A 9,306-nucleotide genomic window follows, 5' to 3' on the forward strand; every position below is an offset into this window, starting at 1 on the left:
GCAAGGATAATCCAGGTAATTACAGGCCAGTGAACCTAACATCAGTGGTAGAGAAATTATTGGAGAGGATTCTTTGAGACAGGATTTACTCCCACTTGGAAATAATTGGATGTATGAGTGAGAAGCAACATGGTTTTGTGAAAGGGAGATCATGATTCAATAACTTGACTGAATTTTTTGAGAAAGTGACAAAGATGATTGATGAGGATAGGGCAGTGGATATTGTCTACATGGACTTCAGTAAGGCCTTTGACAAGGTCCCTCAAGGCAGACTGCTACAGCAGGTGAAGTTGCATGGGATCAGAGGTGAGCTAGCAAGATGTATATAGAACTAGCTTGGTCATAGGAGACAGAGGGTAACACTGAAAGGATGCATTTCTGAATAAGGGCTGTGACAAGCAGCTTTCCTCAGGGATCAGTGCTGGGACCTTTGCTAAATGATTTGGAGGAAAATGTAACTGGTTTGATTAGAAAGTTTGCAGATGATACAAAGGTTGGTGTAATTGTGGATAGCAATGAGGACTGTCAGAGGATACAGCAGGAAATAGATTGGTTGGAGACCTGAGTGGAGAGATGGAGTTTAATCCGGACAAATGTGAAGTAATGCATTTTGGACGTTCTAATACAGATAGGAAATATACAGTAAATGGCAGAACGCTGAAGAGCATTGATAGGCAGAAGAATCTGGGTGTACAGGTACACAGGTCACTGAAAGTGACAACGCAGGTGGAGAAGGTAATCAAGAAGACATACAGCAAGCTTGCTTCATCGGTTGGGGCACTGAATTTAAAAATTAGTTAGACATGATTCAACATGACGTTCAACGTATGGCACTTGTCCTTCACAGTAAACTAAATAAAAGATGACTTGTCCTTACATTAAGCAAGTTAATGGGAAAGTAATTTAAAATATAATACACCCCAAAATAAAAATAAAATTCTAAACACCCAGAACTAATGATCCAAGTTTGAAGTGCTGGTTCCCTGTGGGATGGATAGTTGGGGCAAGACCATTTAAGAAATGACAATGGCTCCAAATAAATGCAAAATGACCATGAGGGATAGGCTATACATCAGGTGAAACAGATGGGATTAGCAATTCAGTTAGTAATGGATTCTTCAAAAGAGATAGTGCGAACCTGGTAACCACAGAGTCAATCAAGTGGCAGAGGAAAGAACAGCAATCTTTAATTAACTATGAAAACTGGGAACAGTCACTGCAGATTTCATACAGGGTGACAATGCTGGACAAACCTAAGGGAGGTTTTTGAGGAGGTGGTACATAGGGGAATGGACTTTCAGAAAAATTTTGACAAAGAAACACGTGCAACACAACTGAAGAAAATTGACGAGTATGAGTTGAGGCATGTTATAAATTGGATTAAAAGTTGTTAGAAGGGAGGACACAGAGACCAGGCATTAGAAAGCAGTGTCTAAAATATTTGGAAATGGGAACTGTTCTGGGACTACTACTATTCTTCTACACATCAATAATTTGGATGCAGGGCTAGACTGAGTGGTTTCTAAATGTGCAGATGATTCTAAAATGGGAATTCTCTTTAGAAGGGGATGTCAAAGAGATAATGCAGTAATAAGTCTCACAACACCAGGTTAAAGTCCAACAGGTTTATTTCGTATCTCAGTGAACTTACCTGATAAAGGAGCAGCACTCCAAAAGCTCATGATACCAAACAAACCTGTTGGATTTGACCTGGTGTTATAAGACTTCTTATTGTGCCCATGCCAGCCTAACACCAGCGTCTCCACATTCTGAAGAGATGGTAGAATGAGCAAAACAAGTGGCAGATGACATTCAATGTCACCTTCACAAGACATATGAATGGCCCAATAGAATAAGACAATGAATAAGCAAGGGGGAATACTGAGTTCTATGGCAGCAAGCATACAAAATGCAAGTTACGACATAATAGTGAATCTATACATTAGTAAGACTACAGTTGGTGTAGCGTGGGGTGTAGTTTCCAGCTCCAAACCATAGGAAAGACATTGAGGAAAGAGAGAGCACGGCACTCATTCACTGAGATGCAGCCTTGTTTAAGGAATTACAAATATGAAGGTGACGTTAAAAAAGGTTTTCTTTTCATTGGAACACCAGAGGTTACAAGACAAGTTGTTTGGTATTTAAAATTATGAAGGGATGGGGCAGGGTAGAGTGTTTTTTAGTGGTTGAGAGATCAAGAATGATGGGACATAGATGTAGCAAAGTTCCACAAAAAGCAATGATAATCTGTTGGACCGGTGTGGGTTGAAGGATGATTATTCAAATCCTACTGCAAGATCTTTTATTTCCATTCAAGGGATCAAACCAAACCCTGATTAAAGGAAGTACTGCACTGAAGCATCACCTCTCTAGATTGTGCGCTCAGGTATTTTGGCATAAGACTTAAAATCACAAACTGCTGACTCAGGTGAGTAGAGGGGTCAGCAGCAAATATCGAGAAAAAGTGGATACTTGTTTTGGACTGACCTATCAATAAATAATCCAACAGACTCTGGACTTTCACACTCCCATCTACATGAGCATCAGAGAATAAAAGTGTTAGAAATTATGTGAGGAAGTGTCAAACTGTGATGAACAGAATTTTGTTTTGGGTTATAATAAAACGGTATTGGTCTTAAAGCATAGAAATTGTCAGAAAAATTATATTCAGAAGTGACATTCACCAAGAAAACACCATTCACTGGTTGTGGAAAAATATTGACTCTTGTGTACTGTGTTTGCCAGTTTAGGGGCATACCTTGACCCTACTGCTTTTAAATGGCTAAACCCAAGCTGCATCAATATGCAAAGGATACATTGTAATGCATTACTTTGTTCTGTTTTGGCATTAGTAATAGTTGAAGTTTTAAGATTACCATTTCATGAAGCAAGCACATTTTGGAGGGCAGGGTTGAAGAGGCAAAGCATTTGCTGATTATGCTAGGTTTGTGTGTCAACATCAGCTACAAGACTTTTTGCAACTTGAAATGGTCATCTAGCCAACAAGGATTCGTCAGGTTCTCCCCGCCCTCCAAAAATCAATCATTTTGATTTACATCTTCCAAATCACAATCCTTTCTCACATCAGATTTCAGTTCATATTTCTTCATCTCTTCCAATGGCAGAAAGTCCAATTCTCTTTTGAAAAGAATTAATACACAGTTCACCACATAAAGTTACAGTTTATTCGTGTAAATCCAAATCACCACTCAAGGAAGCAATTACTGTCAATTCCAAAGAAGGTTACACATTAGCTATTCCATAAAAAGCAGCAATTACTTGATAATTAAATGCTTACATAAAGAACCCCTGAGGGATTTTGAGTTTTAGTGTTCAGTGAAATGTTTCCTACAGAAATTGCAACAGAAATCTATCAGGGTTTGTGGTGTTAGGGGTCTGTTGCTGAAAAGACATTCAGCAAAGATTGATTTAGGTTTGGCTGCGATTCCCCCACCGTCAAATAGTCCACTGACATTCTTGGTCACATTAAGAATGGACATTGAAGTGAAATACCATATAGCAAAGCTTATTGCAGAGCTTTGCAATTAGAAAATAAAGCAACCTAGACTCAGGTGAAAGTGGCAGCATTACAAAGTTTGCAGATGATAAACTTGGCAAGGTAGAAGATCAGGACAGCTTCAGGATGAGTTGGACAGGCTAGTGAAACAAGGAGAAACATAACAGATGGAGTTCAATGTGGAGAGATTTGAACGATGCACTTGGCAGAATTATTATGAAAAGACTACATTATAAATGATAGAATTTTGAAAAGTAGAGATGAGCAGAAAGAACTTGGTGTCTGTGCATTTTGATACAGCAGTTAAAAAGGCACATAAATTACTCGTGTTTATAAGTAGAGGAGACAGAATATTAATCATGAATATAAATCATGCAGAACTTTTCAAGTCACTGGTTAAGAACATAAGAAATAGGAGCAGGGGTAGGCCATCTAGCCCTTCGAGCCTGCCCCGCCATTCATTAAGATCATGACTGATCTGAAGTGGATCAGTTCCACTTTCCCGCTTTCTCCCCATAACCCTTAATTTCCTTGCCTACCAAAAGCCTATCTACCCGTGACTTAAATATATTTAGTGAGGTAGCCTCCACCACATCAACGGGCAGAGAATTCCAGAGATTCACCACCCTTTGAGTGAAGAAGTTCCTCCTCAACTCCGTTCTAAACTGCACCACCCTTATCTTGAGGCTGTGCCCTCTAGTCCTGCTGTCCTTTCTAAGTGGGAAGAATCTCTCTACCTCTACCCTATCCATCCCTTTCATTATCTTATACGTCTCTATAAGATCCCCCCTCATCCTTCTAAATTCCAACGAGTACAGACCCAGTCTATTTAGTCTCTCTTCATAGTCCACCCCCTCATCTCCGGTATCAGCCAAGTGAACCTCTCTGCACTCCCTCCGAGGCCAAAATATCCTTGCGCAAGTGCGGTGACCAAAACTGCACACAGTACTCCAGCTGCGGCCTCACCAGTGCCCTGTACTGTTGCAGCAAGATCTCCCTGCTTTTATATTCTATCCCCCTCGCTATAAAGGCCAGCGTCCCATTCGCCTTCTTGATCACCTGCTGCACCTGCAGACTAGGTTTTTGCGACTCATGCACAAGGACCCCCAGGTCCCTCTGCACCGTAGCATGCTGCAGCTTTTCGCCCTTTAAATAGTAATCCCTCCTACTATTATTTCTGCCAAAGTGGATAACCTCACACTTGTTAACATTGTACTCCATCTGCCAGGTCCTCGCCCACTCATTCAGCCTATCCAGATCCCTCTGCAGACTTTCCACACCCTCCACACAATTTGCTTTTCCACTCATCTTTGTGTCATCAGCAAATTTCGTCACTCTACACTCAGCCCCCTCCTCCAGATCATCTATATAAATGGTAAATAGCTGAGGCCTCAGCACCGATCCCTGTGGAACTCCACAAGTCACCAACCGCCAATCAGAATAGCACCCATTGATACCAACTCTCTGCCTCCTATTAGACAACCAAGCCTCATACAGAGTACCCCGGGCAGTTCTGGGTATCACACAAAAGATCTAAAAGATATAAGAAAGAATATGGATGGCATTTACCAGGGCTGAGGAACTTCACTTATGAGATGATAGAAAAGTTAGGATTGTTCACCTAGGAACAGAGGAGCTGATGGAATAAGGATGTCAAGATGAAGAGAAGTTTTGATAGATCCTTTGGTGCATGGCTCAATAACAAATAGCCATAGATTTAACATTATTGGAAAGAGATTGAGAGAAGAGCTTTTTTTTCTATTCAATTATCAGATCTGAAAATGCTGTGTGGGAAAAGATGGTAAAGTGGATTCCATAGAATTTATAAGAGGAAGCTGAATCGAAGATTGAGGAACTTACTGGGTTTATGGACAAAAACCCGAGACATGGACCAAGGCGTGATAAATCTTTCCACAAGCCACACAGGCATAAATAGCAAACAGTCTCCTTCCTTGTCACATGCTGAATGATTCACTCCAATAGGGGTACCAGAGAAGGCAGAGAAACCAACAATGACGCAATTCAACTCCACTCTTCAACCTTGATGATGTCCTGTACTACAGATTATGGCCCTTAACCTAGGTTTTTCAAGTACTAGAAAATGAGATTGATAACTTCATCTTCCCTGAGAGCAGGCAGAGGCCATGGGACATGGGTATCACTGACTGGCCAGCATTTATTGCCCATCCCTAGTTGCCGGAGTGCAGTTGAGAGTCAACGACATTGCTGGAATCACATATAGGTCAGACCAGGTAAGGATGGCAGATTTCTTCCCTAAAGGACATTAGTGAATCAGATGGATTTTTCTGACAATTGACAATGGTTTCATAGTCATCAGTAGATTCTTAATTCCAGATATTTTTTATTGAATTCAAATTCCACCATCTGCCATAACACACATATAGTCCGCATGCCAAGGCAGTTTCACTACTCAGATCATATGTTTGATAATTCTACAAGCTTTGCTTCATTTTTTTCCAATTTTAAAAACCACAACTGTTTTATTTCTTTGATTCTTCCTCAATAATCTCAATGTTTTTACATAAACAAAAGGGTCACAATATTCTATAAAAAGAAAATAACCAGTGCAATGTTAGGGAAATTTGCCATAGGTGCCCATCTTTGGAAAGTAATGCTGCTCTTACCATTTCCCCCTGAAGACAATGACTCTGAGATGCAATTCAAACGAATGTCAGCAGTTTGAATATTTCAACTGGACAACAATGAACAATGATGATTGTTGAATTATTCAACAATGATGGGCATAACTGGGAACCCTGATTCTGCCATCACTTCCAACAGACTTTATTTGATAATAATTGGTGGTGGAAACCATTTCCTAGCTTTCCCTTCCTAGCCTGATGATAGTGCCCCCCCCCACTCTGAGATCAGCTAACTTGGCAGTGACTTTGTACACAACTTGCAACTCACCTGCTCTGCACAAATAAGGAACGTTTAAAGATCCAGCCGTTGTCTGGCTGGTGGCACTCTCACCTTGGATTCAGAAAATTGTGTGCATTCAAGTCTCACTCCAGAGGCTCGAGTACAAAAGTCCAGGCTAACACTCCAATGCGTTACTTAATCATTCAAAAGTTCTCATTCACTGTGATGCATTTTGGAGTCTCACGGTTGCGAAAGGCACTAAGAGTGGTGAAGAAAAAAGAGAAGACAGGCAGTGTGAGAAAGGAGAGACAGAGAGTAAGGAAAGCAAGCAAAAAATTTAACTGAATTTCAGGGGTGCTGTGATTGAGACACTGGGGCTGTGTTACACATTAAGGAAGAGCAAACTCCAGCAGTCATATTAAAACAGTGGGTGAGTTGAACATTTCTGTATTCTCTCTTTCAAAAAAAAGTTGTTTTTTTATGTGTGTGGCCCACACTATTTTGCTTACGTGCATGATCTTTGATAAGAAAAAGGTTCCTCACCCCAGCCTTAGACGCTGAGTGTTAAATCATTAGAGACATCAACACAGATCTTGATCTCATTTTCACCTAATGCTGATTTTAAGACTGAGGTGAGGAGGAATTTCTTCTGAGGGTTGTGAGTCTTTGGAACTCCTTGCCAGAGAGAACTATGGGGGCAGAGTCCTTGTGTATATTTAAGGTTGAGACAGATAGATTTTTGATCAGTAAGGGAATCAAGCGTTACAGGGATTGGGCAGGAAAGTGGACGTGAGGAATGTTGTCAGATCAGCCAAGATCCTACTGAATGTCAGAACGGGCTTTAGAGGCTGAATGGCCTACTCATGTTCCTCTTTCTTATGGGGGAAAAGAGCAACTATGCTGGTGGAAGGGATTCTCTGATCAGCAGTTAAAAAGAAAACACAACACTGTTAAGATAGAACCACCAATATCAAAGCTCCAACATCAGTTCATAAATGCAGCATAGCACTGATCCATTTATTCCAAAAAGATCCTAGATTTGATTAACGGTGTGCTGAGATATCTGATTTTAGCTCAGACTGTGACTAAGCAAATAAACAAATTATACTTCCTTCCAATGTTTATCGAGTGATCTCAATGGAATCAAAATGAAGACAGCTTCTGGCACAGATATGGTGCCCCTATGATCAACAAGCTGGTCAATACTGGTGACACAGTGGCTAGCACTGCTGCCTCACCGCACCAGGGACCCTGGTTTGATTCTGGTCTTGGGTGTGTCTGTGTGGAGTTTACATGTTTGCCCTGTGTCTGCATGGGTTTCCTCTGGGTGCTCTGGTAAATTGCCCCTTAGCATCCAAAATTATGTGTAGGTTTGGTGGATTAGACATGGTAAATGCATGGAGTTATAGGAATAGGGCCAGCGTAAGATGCTCTTTCAGAGAGTCAGTGCATACTTGATGAGCTGAATGGCCTCATTCTGCACTGCAGGGATTCTATTCTTACACTCTGGATGAAGAGTACCATGCAGCAAGTTACTGGACACCCACCAGCATAAGTTACCATCATTGAATTACCTGGCAAGCTCTGTCGCACTGTTAATAAGTGCAATAAAGAATACTTTTAAAATAAATTCAGAAAACATTACCATTGTGAAAGAGAAAACAAGTTTTTAAAAAAAATGGCATTTAGATTTTTGGGAGCATACCCTTGCCAAAAATGTCAATTATCAAGGAGAGAAGTTACTTAAATACTTCAACAGGATCAAAATGTTCTGGTCTTCATATTCTAAATAACTTCCGTGTGAGTGAGCAACTATCTACAGGACCTTCTTCCTCATATTACTAGATTAATTAACATGTAATGAAAGCTTTGAAAAAACTGTCCATTTTGCACCATCTGTCTTCCTTTTATCAAGATTTCTGATTCCACTACTGTTTTTACCTGCAGGGCATCACCAATCTAAGTTAGATTTAAAAATCTAACTTCCACCTTCCTCCTTTTTTGTTGACAATTTTAAATTTATGTGCCCAAATTATCAATTGTGAACTCATTCATTCCATCTCCCAACAAAACAGAAACAAACAGCAGCAGAGAATTTGCACAGATCTGAGTGCAGCTGCAAACGGTAAACCTCAGACTAAATGGGAAAAGTGACAAGAGAACTCAGACCTCAGGAAGGGGGCAGCAGCCTGATCTGGCATAGTCTTGGTATTAATTTGTTGGCACTATCAAACATACTGACAGAGACAGAGGCGCACACACACACTAAGAGGCACAAAGACAGGCTCATAGACAGGCACAGGCACACACACACACTGACAGAGACACACAGACCGGAACAGTGCCTCTGATAGAGACACTCACCTGATGAAGGAGCAGCACTCCAAAAGCTTGTGCTACCAAATAAACCTGTTGCACTTCAACCTGCTGTTGTGAGACGACTTACTGTGCCTATCCCAGTCCAACGCCGGCAGCTCCACATCATAACAGAAACAGACTCACTGACAGACACACACTCTGACAGAAACAGACTCACTGACACAGAGACACTCTGACAGAGATACACTGCCAGTGGTGTGGGTATAATAATGAATTTCTGACACTTGTGGCTGTGGGAGGCAGAAACTTCCAGAACTGCGCCAACTCCACAGTGACAGCAGGAACAGAGCTGTCACCAGTCTCCCATCCGCCTACTCCAACTTCACCCTCACCTCACTCCACTCCACTCCACTCCACCTGCACTCAGATCAACAACAAAACTCCCCCTTTTATAAAAGCGATCGGAATGAGCACTTACCTCTAGCTGAAGCTGCTCTCACTGTCCCTTAACGGGCGGAGGGGAAAGTACCGGCTCTCCCCTCCCCCCGCCTCCGCCAGCAGAAAGCGCTTACGTCACGCAGTGCAAA

At 41.4% G+C, this 9,306-nt stretch overlaps 1 protein-coding gene across 4 annotated transcripts in view; it reads right to left on the minus strand.

The window, feature by feature from the left end:
• The window catches only part of entpd5a (ectonucleoside triphosphate diphosphohydrolase 5a), a 39,897-nt gene extending 30,595 nt beyond the window's left edge, over positions 1 to 9,302 (minus strand). For 2 of the 4 annotated variants that reach the window (XM_080202286.1, XM_080202290.1), the window contains exon 1: positions 9,198 to 9,302. The gene's annotated coding sequence lies outside the window, so the exon portion shown is untranslated. Of the gene's footprint in view, positions 1 to 2,876; positions 3,139 to 6,511; positions 6,659 to 9,197 lie in introns of all 4 variants that reach the window. The other 2 variants (XM_080202288.1, XM_080202287.1) reach the window with 2 other exon arrangements.
• Between the last annotated feature and the right edge of the window lie 4 nt (positions 9,303 to 9,306).

This window comes from Carcharhinus amblyrhynchos, chromosome 14 (genome assembly GCF_965287045.1).
Source record: "Carcharhinus amblyrhynchos chromosome 14, sCarAmb.v2.hapA, whole genome shotgun sequence".
NCBI classification, from domain to species: Eukaryota; Metazoa; Chordata; class Chondrichthyes; order Carcharhiniformes; family Carcharhinidae; genus Carcharhinus; species Carcharhinus amblyrhynchos.